This window comes from Antechinus flavipes, chromosome 4 (assembly GCF_016432865.1).
Source record: "Antechinus flavipes isolate AdamAnt ecotype Samford, QLD, Australia chromosome 4, AdamAnt_v2, whole genome shotgun sequence".
NCBI classification, from domain to species: domain Eukaryota; kingdom Metazoa; phylum Chordata; class Mammalia; order Dasyuromorphia; family Dasyuridae; genus Antechinus; species Antechinus flavipes.
In genome coordinates this window covers 174,210,702-174,230,488 of record NC_067401.1, presented here as the reverse complement: position 1 = coordinate 174,230,488, position 19,787 = coordinate 174,210,702, and the positions used below count along the sequence as shown (strand labels likewise).

At 34.8% G+C, this 19,787-nt stretch overlaps 1 protein-coding gene across 1 annotated transcript in view; it reads left to right on the top strand.

Moving 5' to 3' along the window:
* The window catches only part of GAS7 (growth arrest specific 7), a 269,235-nt gene that overhangs the window by 68,888 nt on the left and 180,560 nt on the right, over positions 1–19,787 (top strand). The gene's annotated exons all lie outside the window — the stretch shown is intronic.

Genomic DNA, 19,787 nt, shown 5'->3' with positions numbered 1-19,787 from the left:
CTATCACAACCACCAGTATTGCTGCTGCTACTACTAACATACCCTTACTAATACTGCTATTTCTGTTGTTTCTACTAAGGAATAGGGGAGAGGAAAAAAAGGCTTGTGAAGATAAGAAGTGACCATGGCAATGCCTGATTATTAACTGGGCAGGATTTAAGGAAATGACAACTGTATTCCAGTTTTGGTTTGCATTTGGTTTATTTAGCTACATCTCCTGCTCCTTGATGTTCCTTTATCACTTTCCGCTTGAATATAACACCTTTCCTAGACTTCTAAACCCTTTTCTCCAAAGGAGAAAGAATGTTTCCTTAATATTTTTAAGATATTATAAGCTCCCCATGTAAGTCATTGTTTTCGTCTCTCAAAGTTTTAGACCAAAATAAAATGTTTTCATATAATTAGAAATTAGAATTCACATAGTATTTATTATAGAAAGAAAACTGAAATGGGAATAAAGAGTTTGGATTCTAATTCTGGAAATACTCTAATTCTCTGTGTGACTTCGGGGAAAAAAAAATTATTTCCCTTCATTGAGCCTTCTCTAAATAATTATGATTAGATTATCTTTTAGGCTCTTTCCAGGTTGAAATATGATGATTGTATGTAGTTTAATAAGCTAGAGATTGGCAATGTATGTGTCCTGAGTTGATTTTCATGGATATATGAAAAGGTTGTTTTTGCTTCCTACTTACTCACTTTTGAATAGGTAATGACAGAGCACTAATAGTGAATACTCTCTTCCTACTAACAAGCTGATAGGTAAGGACCACACATCCTTTCCATCTCTTAATGCCTTTCTAATTTCATCTTCTGCCAGAAAATTCCTTTAACACACCATTTTAAAAAGGTTCTTTATCCTTGCCTTTGGTTTTTTTGATGATGATGGAGTTTATTGTTGTTCTAGCATTTGAGGAAATCACTTTTTTTATTAGGATGACTTGATTCTTTTTCCTTAATCTATAAAAGTCAAGATGCATCTGGAGAGTGACTATATTTGAAATCAAGCTCAAAATCTTTGGAAAATTCAGATTTCTGAGAAAGCCAATTTATGATTTCCTATTTTGGCAAGTGTCAAATGAAGGGATTCTGCCCAATTCCTTCTAATCATCAGAGGGGAACAATAATAATAATGTCCATGCTGTATAGTGAAAAGAACACTGTATTTGGATTTAGACACATTATTTAGAATCTTTTCCTTACTATTTACTAGATAATATTGAATGATTATTTTTTCTCTCAGGGTTTCAATTTTCTCATTTGATAAGTGGAGAGGGAATGGCTCAGATGATCTCAGAAGTGCTTTAGCTTCCTTGACACAAGGCTATGGTAACACCCCAACTTTTAGCAAAAGGAGAGTAAAATATGGTTGGTCACTCCTGCCTGCCTTTGGGGAAGCCTATCTGTCATTGCCCACAGAGAAAGAGAAAAACCACACTATTCTTTTCAGTGCATGGTCTTCCTGAATAGAGGTAAGACAGAGAGAGTAGAAGAATAAAAAGATCAATCTCTTCTTATCCAGGAAGAGAAGAATGAAACAAAGCCTTGAAGCATTGTCAACTCCATCAACTCACTGACTCATATGTCAGTATCCAGGCTTGATCAGTTCTGCTTGAACTTGAAGGTAACTTGAAACTTGGAGGTAACATTCTGTCTTCTATATTCAGAGCTCTGCCATGTTTTACTATGATTCAGAACTGATGCTTTCCTATTCAGAACAGAAAGCTTTTTACAAACATTTTTTCTCCATTTGTTTCTAATTTTTTTTAGCTATGCATGTTTAGACTTTGACCTGTACATAATTTGTTTTGTTTTCATAAATTTGTTTGTAGTTCAAGCAAATCATTCAAACTGATACATGTCATCTGGCAAGTAAATCTTTTCCTGTACTAAATATTTAGGTATCCCAAAATACTTGTCCTCTTCTACTAGGTTACAAGAATGCTAGGCCTGGAGTAAGGAAACCTGAGTTTAAATTCAGCCTTAGACACTTAACTAGCTATTACTTCACCTCTGTTTGCCTCTATTTCCTTACTTATAAAATGGGAGATAATGAAAATGGGTTGTTGTGAGAATCAAATGATGTAATAATTGTAAAGCACTTAGCATTATGCCTGGCACATAGTAAACATGTAGTAAAATGCAAGTGTTAGGTATTCTTATTGTAATTATTATTAAATTTAAGATTGCAGTTCTAATTTGAGGGAGAAAAAACATCTTGGAGTCTTCCTCTAATGCTACTGTAAACATTGAAATAAAGCTTCTGTTTCTGGTTTTTTTTTTTTAATTAAAGTTTTTTATTTTTTTTTAAAGCTTTTGATTTTCAAAACATATATATGGATAATTTTTCAACATTGACCCTTGTATAGCCCTGTATTCCAAATTTTCCCCTCCTCTCACCTCCTCCTCTACATGGCAAGCAATCCAATATATAAACATATTTATACAATTATCTTGCAGCACAAGAAAAATCAAATCCAAAAGGAAAGAAAATGAATATGAAAACAAAATATGAGTGAAAAACAACAATAACAGTGAGAATGTTATGTTTTGATCCATATTCTATTCCCACAGTCTTCTTTCTGGGTGTAGATTGTTCTCTTCCTCACAAGATCATTGGAACTGGCCTCAATCATCCCATTGTTAGAAAGAATCCCATCCTTCAGAATTGATCATCGGGTAATCTCATTGTTGCCATGTAAGTCTTTCTAGGGCTCTCTGAAATCATCTTCCTGACCATTTCTTATAGAACAATAATATTCCATAACATTCATATACCATAACTTATTCAGCCATTCTCCAACTGGTGGGCATCTACTCAGTTTCCAGGTTTTTGCCATATTAAAAAGGGCTGCCATAAACATTTTTTGCACATGTGAATCCCTTTCCTTCCTTTATTATCTCTTTGGGATATAAGCTTAGTAGAGACACTGCTGGATCAAAAGGCATGTATATAGCTTTTTGGGCATAGTTCCAGATGCTCTTCAGAATGATTGCGTCAGTTCACAACTCCACCAACAATGTATTAGTGTCCCAGTTTTCCCATATCCCCTCCAACATTCATCATTATCTTTTCCTGTCATCTTAGCCAATTTGAGAAGTGTTTAGTGTCTTAGAGTTGTCTTAATTCTAATCAATAGTGATTTAAAACACCTTTTCATATAGCTAGAAATGGTTTTAATTTCTTCATCTGAAAATTATCTGTTTGTGTCTTTTGACCATTTATTTATTGGAGAATGGCTTGAATTCTTATAAATTTGAATCACTTCTCTATGTATTTTAGAAATGACACCTTTATCAGAACCCTTGAAGGTAAAAATTTTCCCCCAGTTTATTGCTTCTCTTCTAATCTTGTCTGCATTGGGTTTGTTTGTACAAAATCTTTTTAACTTAATATAATCAAAATTATCTATTTTGTATTCAGAACAAATTCTAGTTCTTCTTTGGCCACAAATTCATTCCTTCTTTTGATCTGAGAGGTAGACTGTCCTTTGTTCTTCTAATTTGTTTATAATATCACTCTTTATGTCTAAATCATGTTTCTGTTTTTCTAAATTCAGAAAAGTAAGAAAACAAAGTGCAGCCATCAGTGGCCCCTGGATTTTTCGGGGGCTGCAAACAAGAGAATGGGGACTATACATTCTCCATATTCATGGAGATAGCACAATTTAAATCTTCAACAAAATTAAACAATCTCAAAATTGAAAAGTTTCTTACATGAAAAGTATCTTACCTGAACAAAAATGACCTTTAAAATACATCTGAGTAGTCCTCTCTTCTTTTTTTGAATGTTTCTATTATATGGAGGGGATAATGCTGTCCCTCCAAAAGCAGCTGTTAGAAGGGCAGATCTAGATTTATATCAAAGAGAATTAGCAGAAGATGTAGAGGAGAGAAAATGACAAAAAAAACAAACAATTAAGGTAAAAGCATGTTTTTTTTGAGCTATCAAATGACCTGATTGGGCTTGTCCCTTAGGAAGATTATTTTGGCAGCTCCAGAAAAGGTAGATTGGGGAGAAAGAAGAAAAATTGGAATCAGGGATTTCAAACAGGAACCTGCTGAACTAATCCATATTATGGAAAGAGGTGTGTGTATGTATATGTGTGTGTGTGTGTGTGTGTGTGTGGGTGTGTGTGTGTGTGAAAGGTCTGAACTAGGGTGGTAACTGTGTTGAGTAGACAAAGGGGAACAGTTACAGTATTTTGGCATCATCATTGCTTCTATCCTTGGGAGTGAAGAAGATAGAGATTTCCTATCATGGAATGAGATGGAGAAGTAAATTGTACATATAGTGCCAAGCCTGGAGTCAGGAAGAATCATCTTTTTTAATTCAAATCTGACCTTTGACCTAGCTGTGTGATTCTGGGCAAGTCAGTCCTTCATTTGTAAAGTGAACTGGAGAAAGAAATGGCAAACCACTCTAGTATCTTTGCTAAGAAAACCCCAAATGAGTCTCAAAGTCAAACATGGCTAAACAATAACAATATTGTAGAATTCATTCTTCATTTCCCCCCCCCCCAACAGTCCAGTTACTAAGAATCTGCTATGTTCAGGATATTGTATTAAGCATCAGAGTGATAATATATATTCAGATACCTCTAATAAATATTAGCATATGATATAAGTGCATCACATGTATACAAAACATTATGAGTTCAAATGCAGCCCCAATTGTATATAATTAGCTGCATTTGAAAACCTCAAAATTCATGAATTTGCCCAGTTAAAAGAGGGGCTTGTAGGTGACATAAATAGATGAATCAGTTTAAGGAGATGACTGCATTCGTTCTTTTAATATTCATCACAAAAAGGTTTGTTGATAGTCCTTTGTACAGATTACTGCAATAGATCCTGTGGATGATAAAAAGAACCTATTCTCCAGGAACTTAGAATTTAGTTAGGGAAGGAAGGAACATAAGCATAAGTAAAACTATAATAGCAGGCTTATACAGTAAATGCTATAGTGATGTGCTGTCAACAAAAATAATTTCTTTTTAAAAAAATACATTTACTGTTTTATTTTTTCCTAGTTACATATAAAACAATTTTTTAATATTTGTTGTTAAAACTTGGGGTTCCAAATTCTCTCCTTCCTCCTGCCCCACCCCTCTCATTAAGAAGACAAGTAATTCTATATGTATTATTCTTTAATTCTATTTATATGGGAAGTCAGGCGCAATCAGTTGTTCTCTGTGTATGGATTACATTTTTCATTATAAGTCTTATAGAGTTGTCTTGGAGAGACATTGCACTTCTGAGAATAGCCAAGTTATTCACAGCTTATCATCTTCCAATATTGCTGTTAGATTGTACACAGTATATTTCATTTTGCATGAACTTATATTATATATATATATATTTGTACATAGCTCCTTTCCCTTTTCCTTTTTAAAAAAAATTTTTTTTGGGATACATACCTAGTAGTAGTATTTCTAAGTGAAAGATTTTACATGATTTTATAGTCCTTTGGGCGTAGTTCCAAATTACTCTACAGAGTGTTAAATCAATTCACAACTGTATTGCATTATTGTTGCAAGAGTGCATTAATGTCTCATTTTTCTCACATCTCTTCCAACATTTGTCATTCTGTCCTATTAGCCAATCTGATACGTGTGAAGTAGTGCCACAGAATTATTTTAATTTGCATTTATCCAATCAATTGTGAGTTAGAGAAATTTTTAATAAGGCTATAAATAACTTTGATTACTTCATCTGAAAACTTAGTATCTTTTGATCTTTTATCATTTGGGGAATGCTTTTTATTTTAATTAATTAGATAAAGTTCCCTATATGGTTAAGAAATAACTTGCTGATCAGTAGAACAGGTTAGGTTCACAGAACAAAATAGTCAGTGACTATAGCAATCTAGTATTCGACAAACTTAAAGATCCCAGATTTGGAATAAGAATTCACTATTTGACAAAAACTGCTGGGAAAACTGGAAAATAGTATAGCAGAAAGTAAGCATAAACCCACACCTAACATTATATACCAAGATCAGATTCGAAATGGGTTTATAATCTAGATATAAAGAATGATATTATAAACAAATTAGAAGAACATAGGACAGATTTTTTGAAGAGGAAGGAATTTGTGACCAAAGAAGAATTTAGAGATCATTATTGATCACAAAATAGGTAATTTTGATTATATTAAGTTAAAAAGTTGTGTATAAACAAAACTAATGCAGACAAGATAAGAAGGGAAGCAATAAACTAAAAAAAATTTTATATCCAAAGGATCTGATAAAGGCCTCAATTCTTTCTTTCTTTTTTTTTTTAATAACTTTTTATTGATAGAACTCATGCCAGGGTAGGCCTCATTTCTAAAATAAATAGAGAATTGACTCAAATTTATAATAGTTTAAGCCATTCTCCAATTGATAAATGGTCAAAGGATATGAACATTCAATTTTCAGATGAAGAAATTGAAACTATATGTAGTCACATGAAAAGGTGCTCCAAATCACTATTGATCAAAGAAATGCAAATTAAGACAACTCTGAGATACCACTACATACCTGTCAGATTGGCTAGGATGACAGGAAAAGATAATGCTGAATGTTGGAAGGGATGTGGGAAAACTGGGACACTGATACATTGTTTGTGGAATTGTGAATATATCCAGCCATTCTAGAGAGTGATTTGGAACTATGCTCAAAAAGTTATCAAACTGTGCATACCCTTTGACCCAGCAGTGTTACTATTGGGATTATATCCCAAAAAGATCCTATAGGATGGAAAGGGACCCACATGTGCAAGAATGTTTGTGGCAGTCCTCTTTGTAGTGTCCAGAAATAGGAAACTGAGTGGATGCTCATCAATTGAAGAATAGTTGAATAAATTATGGTATATGAATGCTATGGAATATTATTGTTCTGTTAAGAAATGACTAGCAGGATGATTTCAGAGAGGCTTGGAGAGGCCTACATGATCTGACGCTAAGTGAAATGAGATCCAAGAGATCATCATACACAGCAACAACAAGACTATACGACAATCAATTCTGATGGACATGGCTCTTCAACAATGAGATGGATTCAAACCAGTTCCACTTGTTCAGTGATGAAGAGAGCCATCTACACCCAGAGAGAGAACCATGGGAACAGAGTGTGGAATACAACATAGCATTCTCACTTTCTCTGTTATTATTTGCTTGCATTTTGTTTTCTGAGAAAGAAAACTGAGAAAGTTTTTCTTTTTCTTCCTTGTTGATCTGATTTTTCTTGTGCAGCAAGATAACTGTATAAGTTATGTGTATACACATATTGAATGTAGCATGTGTTTTAACATATTTAACATGTATTGAAGTACCTGCCTGCTAGGAGAGAGAGAGTCGGGGAAGGAAGAAAAATTTTGGAACAAAAAGTTTTGCAAGGGTCAATGTTGGAAAAATTACCTATGCATATGTTTTGTAAATAAAAAATAATAAAATTAATTATTTAAAAAAGAAACAATAATTTGCTTCAAAATTCTTTTCACAATCTTGTGAACTGTACCTCCCCCATTTTATTCTTTCTCCTTTTCCTTTTACCCTGTCCCTCCTCAAAAGTAAGGGTGAGGTAATGAGCGCCTACAACAAGGTGGTAGAAATATTAAAGGAGATAAGGAATGTATTTCTAGTAAGAAAATGAATGGGGGAAGGGGAGATAGGTAAGAAAGGGTGAGGAATTGAAGATGAAATCTAGATTGTAAGTCTGTGTGATTGGGAGAATGGTCATGCCCTTGATGGGAATAAAGAATTTAGGAAAAGGGGAGGGTTTGTGAGGAGATATTGTGAACACTAGAAACAAGCTATGTCCAGGATAAATAAGAAATAATGTACAAATAAGGCCCTAGAATTAAGAGATTAGGAAAGTTTTCTATAGAAAGTGGAAATCAAGTGAGGATTTAGGGCAAGCCAAGAAGCAGAGAAGGGAAGAGAGAACATTCTAGTTATTTCAAATAGCCAGTGATAAAGACCAGAATCAGAATATAGAGCCACTTCAAGGAGGTCAATGTCAATGAATAAAAGACTGTGTGGTGCAAGAATACCAGAAAGATAGGGGAATCCATTTGCCTCTTCAACTATCATTTTTTTTTTAATTTTATTTTATTTAATAATAACTTTGTATTGACAGAATCCATGCCAGGATAATTTTTACACGACATTATCCCTTGCAATCACTTATGTTTCGTTTTTTCCCCTCCCTCCCTCCTCCTCTCCCCCCCCCCCCCCCCCAGGATGGCAAGCAGTCCTAGATATTTCAACTATCATTTGTAAAGTGGTAACTTCCAAATATACATTTCTAGTCATCATTTCTGTCTTTGCTTCAAATCCCACAACTCCAATCCCTCTTCTACCTAGCTATCCCAAAACAAGAATTTCTAGTGCCAGCATTAAACAAAGATTTAAAAGGAAATGATGAAGCATATTTAATCACTTTGTTCACTATGATTCTAATTGTTAATATTAACAGAAAAAGACAGTACTAATAATATTTCCTAGTTAGTAATGTCATTGACTATGTATAATTAATAATATTTTATAGTGAGAGCAAAAGAGGTTTTGCATCACTAATAAAATAAAATATTCGAAAAAATAGAATAACTTTTCCTTAAAAAAAATTTTTTTTGAGGCAATAAAGGTTAAATAACCTGCACCAAAATCACACAGCTAGTGAGTATTTGAGGATGGATTTGAACTCTGGTTCTCCTGACTCCAAGGCTAGTGTCTAATACTTTGTAAGCTCAGGTTAAATATTATTCTTTTCCAGACTGTATCATGTTTTCCGCACTTATTAATGCCTACTGTTTTTCCCTGATTCCCCATTCCACTAACTCCTGAGATATCACGGTCATTTCCAATGTAATTAGATTGGCAACAGACAGAGAATATGTATGATCTGGTTTCCTATCATGGCATGCTTAATAGATAGATTACTGAATTTGGAGTAAAGAAGATCTGAATTCAAATCCTGCTTCAGATACTTATTAATGGATTATTTATCTGGGGATAAATCACTTAACCTTTCTTAGCTTCAGTTTCCTCATCTGTAAAATGAAGATGATAATACTATCTAAAATCTGCCTCTCAGCATTATTTTGCAAGTCAAATGAGATCACATATGTAAAGTACTTTACTATACAAACATTAGTGATCTTGTATATTTACCCCATTTTACATATAAGTTGTGTTCAGTTGTGGGTACTGTTTTTTAGGAAGGATACTGATAAACTGGAGAGTTATCTAAAAGAAGGGCAGCGAGGGTGATAAAGGGCTTTTAATTCATAACATTTAATGATTAGTTGAAGGAATCCGGGCCACTGGAAAACCATGTTGATAGAATATGTCTGTCTCTCAATGGAAGAGGTACAGAAGGCCATCAGTATGGGGATCCAATTTAAGAAAATAAAACCAAAGGAAACAGAACACCTTACGGTAATAGATATTTCCAATTTCTATTTTTACTTAAACTTTTTTTGGTTGAGTAGCATTCTTGAAACACATCTGCTTGTTTCACCTGACACTTCTCTTTGCTCCTACACACTTTTATCTATGCAATAAAAATTCCATTTCCTGTCTTTTTCCCTTCTAGCACCAGCTGGGCCCTATCCCACCTGTCACTCTATCCCCCACAGAGGAGAAAGCAAAGCCTTTTATATTTCTATTATGATGCCTCTCTTTAGAAAACTGCCAGACTCTATACACTTTGAATTATGAAATGGGCACAGAGGAGGATGACTTCATGGCATCTACTCTGTTCTGTTTTTTAGATACCAAATCTTTATAAAAATGGCAAGTAAAAAAAAATCTCAAATTATGGAAAGGGGCTGCTAAAGCAATATCTCTCAAGTAAGAACACTGAGTATCTAATCTTCCACATCTACTGTGACTTCAGAGGTTATCTTTATAGGTTGACCTCATATAATTGACTTAATTTTTTTTTTATAGCTTTTTATTGACAAAACATATGCATGGGTAATTTTTCAACATTGATCCTTGCAAAAACTTCTGTTTTAACTTTTCCCCTCTTTCCTTCCACCCCCTCCCCTAGATGGTAGACAGTCCCATACATGTTAAATATGTTAAAATATATGTTAAATACAATATATGTATATGTATACATATTTATACATTTGTCTTCCTTCACAAGAAAAGTCGGATTTAGAAAGAAGGTAAAAATAACTGGAAAGAAAAACAAAAATTCTAATAGTAACAGAAAGAATGTAAATGTTATATTGTGGTCCACACTCATTCCCCAGTGTTCTTTTGCTGGATGTAGCTGGTTCTGTTCATTACTGATCAGTTGGAACTGATTTGGATCCTCTCATTGTTGAAGAGAGCCACTTCTATCAGAATTGATCCTCATATAATATTGTTGTTGAAGTTTATAATGGTTCTGCTAGTAACCTGGTTCTGCTCATTTCACTTAGCATCAGTTCATATAAATATTTGCCTTTTTCAAAGAAGGATTTCTTTACCTCATTTTCTTTATTAATTCTCTTCCATTTCTATCTAGTCTAAATTCTAACTCTTTGATTTATGATCCTTATATTATTCCTTCTTTACTCCCTGTTTGTAAATGCTTAACTCTGGCATTCACTTCATTTGTGAACACCCTTGTACCACTTAACATTTACTATTGCCAGTCTCTCCTAATTCCCAGGTCCTTAGAAAAATCTCCAGCCACTGTCTTTTGCAATGTTTAAACCAGTTTTACCAAGCTTACCTCTATCTGGGTCTTCAGAGATCTCTGGCTATTGTTTCATAAGAACAGTAGTTTAAATACACGGCAGGGCACTCAACCACAGTCACGTGCAAGCTCAAAGTCTTTTATTCACGTGTTCACATCCTGCCTAGCTGACCTCTTGTTGACTCCCAGGTGAACACCAGGTCAAAGAGAGCAACTTCCTCCTCCCTACTGCTTAAATAGGGTCTTTGAGGTCACAAGCACAGCCAATCAGAGAAGGAGACACCTCCTGTTAATGAAGCAATCTCCATGTGACCAGAGTTTTTGCTCTGTTTTGCTCACAGCAAATTACTTCCGGGGGTCTCAGGGCTTCAAAGTCTCTGTTTACTTCCTGATTGCACTGAACTGTGACTCTTCCTATTTCTCTGATCCTTACATATATTCTCTGTTCTTCATGGAAACTAAGATTTTTTGGGGGGGAGAGGAAAGGAACAGTTGAGTTTAAGTGACTTGCCTAGAATCACACAGCTAATAAATTCCTGAGGCTAAATGTGAACACAGATTCTTCCTGACTCCATTGCTGGTACTTGACCCAGTATAGAGCTACCTAACTGTACCAGAAACTAATGTTTTTAAGGTATTGATTTTGAGATGCCTTTTCTAAAAGTTTTTATATTACTACCTTGTGAATCTTGCTCTATACTCCCTCTCCCACCAATCCCTTTTTCCTGTTGTGCCTTAGATTTCGAAATATTACTTCCTGTAGATAATAGAAAGGATATTATTATTGCCCCATGTTTGAAATTTTCTATGCATCCCTAAATGCAAAATTTATTACCCTTCCCATGGTCATTTCACATTTTTAATGAAATCTTCCTTCTGAATCTTCCATTTCCTCTCACCTTCTGAATTCTGGATGCCACCAAGACTTCCTATTTCCCTTAACCTGAGGCACTTAAATACTATTGACTGACTGATTAACAATATTATTACTTTCCTTTTTTCTGTCTTTTTTTTTTTTTTTGAGATAATTGGCCTTAAGTGACTTGCCCTGGGTCACACAGCTAAAAAGTGTTAAGTATCTGAAGCCAAATTTGAACTCAAATCTTTTTGACTCCTTCCCCTTTGTTGTTAGATTCCCCCAAAGGCTATGATTCAAAAATATCTCTGCCACTGCCAGCATTAGGAGTTTACTTTTCACCAGTCTCAGACCCTGCCCCAAATAATTTATTTAATTATTAAACTGGCTTCAGCTGGATGCCAGTCCCTTTTCCTTCAGGATTTGTATAACAAGATGTGAATTGTTACCCTACTCTAGTTCTCTCTGTTCTTTAGTTCTATGGCCCAGCAGAGCTTCAGGGAAGTATGCTACCACTCATAGAAGAACATACTTTAGCTTTCCTGTTCCTCCATCTTCTTCATACAGAGGTCAGGAGGACAAAGCTCAGTTCTATTGCTTGTTGCCACAGAATGAGGGGATGAGAAGAGGTTCATAGGGAAGTGCATGAGGGTGAGACTGCAATAATAAGAAATTTGCTGAGTGTATCTCAGAGGGTCCTAATGTGCCATTCTATTTTTTTTTTAAATTTAATTTTATTTAATAATAACTTTGTATTGACAGAATCCATGCCAGGATAATTTTTACACAACATTATCCCTTGCAATCACTTATGTTTCATTTTTTCCCCTCCCTCCCTCCTCCCCCCCCCCAAGATGGCAAGCAGTCCTATATATGTTAAATATGTTGCAGTATATCCTAGATACAATACATATTTGCAGAACCGAACAGTTCTCCCGCTGCACAGGGAGAATTGGATTCAGAAGGTAAAAATAACTCGGGAAGAAAATCAAAAGTCAAATAGTTCACATTCATTTCCCAGTATTCCTTCTTTGGGTGTAGCTGTTTCTGTCCATCATTTATCCAATGAAACTCAGTTAAGTCTCTTTGTCAGAGAAATCCACTTCCATCAGAATACATCCTCATACAATATCGTTGTCGAAGTGTATAATGATCTCCTGGTTCTGCTCATCTCACTTAGAATCAGTCCATGTAGGTCTCTCCAAGCCTCTCTGTATTCATCCTGCTGGTCATTCCTTACAGAGCAATAATATTCCATAACATTCATATACCACAATTTACCCAGCCATTCTCCAATTGATGGGCATCCATTCATTTTCCAGTTTCTAGCCGCTACAAACAGGGCTGCTACAAACATTTTGTGTGCCATTCTATTTGAGCATGAATGTTAGTACAGAAGGAGATGTAACTTATTGATTATTTACTTTTGGGGATTTTTATATGCCAGCCTTTGGAAACAACTGCAATTACTTTACTTCTTCATGATAATTCTCATTTTGGGGAGTTTTGAGAGATGGATAAAAGTCAGAAAAAATGTCTAATGTCTAGTAGCATGACTTGGAAGTTGCTGAAAAGTTTTTCTCTGAGGATGTTTGCTCATATCATTTGGTCACATCAATTAGATAAAGGTTCTTATCTTTATATATTTATTAAATCTCCTCATGGGAACAAAGATTTTTATTCTTAATCATTTTATTCAAATCCTAACTTCATTGTATTTGTTTATGGGAAAAACCTTTTAATTTTGCATAATCAAAATGATATCTTCAATCTCTTAATTATTTGAAAAAGCCTTTTTCTAACCATAGTTGTAAATGTATTACAATGGATTAAGCTTCCTCATGTAGAAGATACTGGTGGTTGTGTCAGATACAAAGAAAAAAAATCTGCACTTAAGGACTTGCATTCTACTAAGAGAGATACAATGTGAACATAGTAAAGTATAGCTAGGAAGTAAAGATAGTAAAGGAAAGATCAGATAAAATGTTATTTGAATATCTGAAGAGAGCACTCATAATTAAGAGATCTATAAGGAAACAGAGGAAATAATATCTGAGCTGAACTTTGAGTAATATCATTACTGGCTTTTTGGGTCCTTCGAAGCATCCCTGAGTCCAAAACAACTGAGTTGGTTCTGGGTAGTGCTTGAACCCCAGAGGAATCATTTTCTTTCTTTGATTTTTGCTTCCATCTTAGGATTCCAGGGAAAACTTTAGATGTGACTCATAGCTTCCTCATGGTCACATAAGCAGTATATTTTAGAGATGGCCTTAAATATAGTTCCTCTCTCTCTATGTTGAATCTATTACTCTCATTAGGCTATTGAAGATACTTTTTACTAAAGAAAAACTACCCATTCAACTGTTATCTTAGACTCATACTATAGCAGTTATCACTGATGCTACAACAAGATCATAAAGACTTGACAAAAAACTAGCTCTTCATAGCATACTTTTTGTCCTCTGATGCAGTTTGTTGTTTCCTAGCTTCAAGAACATAGGATAATCCCCGAAGTGAAAGCCTCCATCTTTAGGATTTCTAGCCTTTTGGTCTGAATCTAAAAGGCAGAAGAAATCCAGGAATTGAAAGTTCATAAACTTTATGCACCCTGGGTCTGTGCAGGCTGTTTGATTCCTTATTCTACTTCTAGAGAGAAAGGGAAATGTGCTTCTTTCTTCTATCCCCTTACTGCTCTCTCGTCGGGACATCCAAAAGAAAAAGTATAAAAGGAATGGGCTTCTTTCACAATTCAGTCTTTCTGATCAGTTAGAAAGCAAATCATCCAATAATTTATTTTTCTTTCCCACCCTCTATCAATCATTATCATGAAAGAGACATGTCAGAGGTGTGCTGGAGATGATCCAAATCAGTGAGAAAATTGGTCAAATTTCAATATGGTCATTTCTACCACAGAAAATCAGCAAATGCTAAAAACCAGGGCTGGATTTATTGTTTTGTTGTTTGTACAGCTCTAAGAAAATTATGGAGAAGATGTTAATAAAGTACATCAAACTTAAACATGTGAGTGCCTACTTTTTTTTTTAATTAAAGCTTTTTATTTTTCAAAACAATGCGTGGACAGTTCTTCAACATTAGCCCTTGCAAAACCTTGTGTTCCAATTTCCCCCCTCTTCCTCCACACCCTCCCCTAGATGGCAAGTAGTTCAATACATGTTAAACATGGTAGAAATATATGTTAAATTCAATATATGCGTACATATTTATACAATTATCATGCTACATGAGAAAAATCCAATCAAACCAGTTTAAAAAAAAAAGGGAGAAGCAAAATAAAATGCAAGCAAACAACAACAAAAAAAGTGAAAATGCTATGTTGTGAACCACACTCAGTTCCCATGGTTCTCTCTCTGGGTATAGTTGGCTCTCTTCATCACTGAACAATTGGAACTGGTTTGAATCATCTCATTGTTGAAGAGAGCTATGTCCATCAGAATTAATCATCACATAATCTTGTTGTTGCCATATATAATGATTTCTTGGTTTTGCTCATCTTACTTAGCATCAGTTCATGTAAGTCTCTCCAGGCCTCTCTGAAGTCATCCTGCTGGTCATTTCTCACAGAACAATAATATTCCATAACATTCATATATCATAATTTATTCAGCCATTTTCCAGTTGATGAGCATCCACTCAGTTTCCAGTTTCTTGCCACTATTAAAAAAAAGGGCTGCCACAAACATTTTTGCACAAGGTACCTTTCCTTACTTTAAGATTTCTTTGGGATATAAGCCCTGTGCGCCTACTTTAAAAAAAATAAAAAATAAAAAAACCAAATGCACCTAACTGTGATAGAAACAAACTATCTTTATACTCAAAGGAAGGAGACATATTTTACTACATTTTCCCAATACAGTTATTAATTTTTCATCTTCTCACAGTATGACTTCTTTTTTTGTCATTTTTGCATTTAAATTATTGTAGTCACTCATTTTCTTTTTTGGGGTCCTATTTAGTTTGCATCAGTTCATAGAAATCTTCCATTGTTTCTCCAAATTCTTCATGGTTTACTATTTCTTACTGCACAATAATAGTGCATTATATCAATATACATTTTTTTAGGCATTTACTGCAAATAGTTTCTAATTCTTAGCTATCTAATATTAGTATCTAATACATTAGTATTTATTTTTGCTATAGCCAAAAATTATTTTCTCTTAAAAATAAGTCTTAATTCAGGTAGTCCCAGCTCTTTTGATATAAAGTGTTCTTTAAAAATATGTCCAAAATCATGACAGAATATCTTTTATATATATATATATAACTATTGACAGAACTTATTATGCCTGGGTAAATTTTTACAACATTATCCCTTGCACTCACTTCTGTTCTGGCTTTCCCCTTTCCTCCCTCCATCCCTTCCCCTAGATGGCAAACAATGTTATACATGTTAAATATGTTACAGTATATCCTAGATACAATATATGTGTGCAGAACTGAACAGTTCTCTTGTTGCACAGGGAGAATTGGATTCAGAAGGTAAAAATAACCTGGGAAGAAAAACAAAAATGCAAACAGTTTACACTCATTTCCCAGTGTTCCTTCTCTGGGTGTAACTGCTTCTGTCCATCATTGATCAATTGGAACTGAGTTAGATCTTCTCTTTGTTGAAGATATCCACTTCCATCAGAATACATTCTCATATAGTATCGTTGAAGTATATAATGATCTCCTGGTTCTGCTCGTTTCACTTAGCATCAGTTCATGTAAGTCTCGCCAGTCCTCTCTGTATTCATCCTGCTGGTCATTTCTTACAGAACAATAATATTCCATAACATTCATATACCACAATTTACCCAATCATTCTCCAATTGATGGGTATTCGTTCATTTTCAATTTTCTAGCCTACAAAAAGGGCTGCCACAAACATTTTGACACATAAAGGTCCCTTTCCCTTCTTTAGTATTTCTTTGGGATATAAGCCCAGAAGTAGCATCATGACAGAATATCTTTTTTTTTTATTATTTTTCATCAGTTTCTTTTTTTTTTAATAACTTTTTATTAACAGAACCCATGCCAGGGTAGTTTTTTACATTATCCCTTGCACTCACTTCTGTTCCGGTTTTTTCCCTCCTTCCCTCTACCCTCTCCCCCAGATGGCAATCAGTCTTATACATGTTAAATATGCATGACAGAATATCTTAAATAATATTGTTGTATTTATCTCACTTTGACATCATTGGAAATATTGGAATGAGTATGAAAAATGAGAACCAAAGTGTGGATGTTACTTAAGTCTATCAACCAACAAGCAATTTTTTTTTCATTATAACATTTATTAAGCAGCTACTAGGAGTCTTTGCATTATGGTCAGCATTTAATATTTATCCTCTGTCCTCAAGAAGCTTACTTGGTATGTATAGTGCATGGGTATGCTGGAACCAACTTGCATATGCTCTGATTGTTACTTTTCTTTAAGCATAATTTAATTTTATTAGCACATGATTTTCCCAAATATATGTAAAGACAGTTTTCAGCTTTCTTTCTTGTGAGATTTTGAGTTTGAAATTTTTTCTCTTCCTTACCTCCCTTCTCCCCATGCTAGTAAGCAATTATATGTGTTATACATATTTCCATATGAGTCATGTTGGGAAGGAAAAATCATAACAAAAGGAGAAAAGGGTGCAAATAATATGCTTCAATCTGCATTCAGACTCCATAGTTCTCTCTGGGTGCAGATGGCATTTTCCATCTAAAATTTATTTCAGTTGCCTCAGATAGCTGAATTGGTGAAAAGAACTAAGTCTATTATAATTGATCATCGTAGAATCTTGCTGTTGCTGTGTCCAATAGTCTCCTGCTTCTGCTCACTCCATTCAGCGTCAATTCATGTAAATATTTCCAGACTTTTCTGAAAGCAGCCTGTTAACCATTTCTTATAAAATAATAGTATTCCATTATATTCCTACACCATAACTTATTCAGCCATTCCCTAATTGATGGGCATTCACTCATTTTCCAATTCTTTAGCACCACAAAAAGAGCTGCTGGGAACATTTTTGTGCATGTAAATCCTTTTCCCCTCTTAAGGTCTCTTTATCACCACCACCCAGTAATGGCACTGCTGTATCAAAGAGTATGCACAAAATGAACTGTTTTTGTAAACATTCTTCTTTTAATTTTTTTAAAGTTTTGAACGTTTTTATTTTTATATTTTTCTTCCTACCTCCCTCCTCTCCTTCCCCACAATATAACAAGCAATCTGACATAGGTTCTACATGTACAAAGATAACCATGACATCAGTGAAGTTTTTCTCTGACATGTAAGTGAATTGGATTTCCATGAGGGAGAGCTATACAAAGCCACTAGCCTCATTTTCTTCTCCACAGCCATTTAGGTCCAGTGGCCAGATGTAGATCAAAATGACTGGAGATGGCCCTGGATGCACTAGGAGACATTCGCCTTTTTAAGCTAAGGTCTTTAACAGGTTTCAGTTAGACTAATCAAAGAAAAAACAATCCACCTGGGAGGGCAATACCCTCAATGCTTCTGGCCACAACAGAAACAATTTTTATTTATATTTACTTTGAGGCAATCTGGGCCCAAATAAAGTTTTTATGTGATTTGGATGAGGATTAATTTAAGGAGATTGAGTAGTAATAGTCATTTAGGTAAAATGAGAACTAGGAAAAAGTGGTTTCCCAAAATCTTAGAGAGAGGACAATAACAACAGGAGTGGGTGATCAACATGTGTCAAAGGCTATAGAGAGGTTGAAAAATGTGAATTAAGAAATGACCATTGGATTTGGCTGTGAAGTCCGGATTAGCTCCCTGGAGGCCTCAGAATCAGCCGGAGTCAGGATAAGCAAAAGTCCTTGGAGTTTAGAGGGAGGAGTGAAGAGGATCGACAAAACTGCCACACACTCTCCACTGATCGACCTCCCTTCTCCTTGTCCTCCTCCAAAGTGACTGTGGCTTGTCTTACTCCACCTTCTAATCCCTCCTACGATTATCTATATACACCAAGAGATCAACCCAGCACAGAATAGTGAGAAGGGCCATTTTTCCAAGCATATGCTAATAGAGTATTGTCCAATAGGAAATTAACCTTAAGTGCTCGGTTGTCTGATTCCAGTGCACCCATTCAGAGTTTCAGCCCTTTACATTTGGCAACTAAGAAATCTCTGATAATTTTTTCAGAGAGCAAAATTGGTGGAGTATTGAAGTTGGAAACCAGATTGTAGAGAGGGTTAAGGAAAGAAAGTGGAAGCAACTATTATAGATGACTTTTTTAAGGAGTTTAGCCACAAAGAGCAGAAGATGATTGAAAAAATGGAAAAATCAAATAAGGATTTCAGAATGTGGAAGATGTAAACATGTTTGTCGGCAGTAGGAAATCAACCAGTGGTCAGAGAAAAAATGAAAATAAGAGAGAGCAATCTATTGCAGGAGACAGAATGGAGTGGAATTATTTGAACAGATAGAAGGGTCAACCTCATCATATGAGACAGGGAAAGAAGGAAATACTGGCAGAAAACATTTGAGTAATGGATGAAGAAGAGGAGACAGAGGGAACTCACAGATAATGACCTTAATTTTTTTCTGTAAAAATATGAGGCAAGGTTATCAGCAGATAAATTGGGGGAAGGGTGAGCCATAGGAAATTTGAAGAAAAATGAAAAGATTTTGAATAGTTGCATTGGAGAATGGAATAATGTCTTAAGGCAGGTTTAGAAGTATTGCCTAGCAACAGTAAGGATGCAGTTGAGATTGTATGACAAATTTTTAGTGGACACAGAGAGATTGTATGATTTTCTTTACCTTCATTCAGCAGGACATGTGTAGAAGCAGGGAATGGTAGCACTCATTCAAACCTAGCAGGTTCAAACTGGTGAAAAAAATTCAAGGCAGGAAGACAATGTAGATCTGAATTGGTTCCTGTGATGAACCAATAATCAGAAGGTCTTAAAAAATTCTCCATTGTATCTCTTTTTTTTTCTCCATTATATCTCATAAGAAATCTATGGTTCACCAGCCTTGAAGTCAGGAAGACCTGAGTTCAAATCTGACCTTAGACACTTAATACTTTCTAGCTGTGTGATCCTGCGCAAGTCACTTGCAGAGTTAATCCCCATTGCCTCAGCAAAAAAAAAAAAAAAAAAAAAAAAAAAAAAAAAAAAAAGGAAAGAAAGAAAGAAAAGAAAAGAAAAAAGAAATTATGATTTTGATATATATATTGGAAATATTTTTCTACTTTAAGGTAGAATTTTTCTCTGCTGAATAAAATGTTTTTT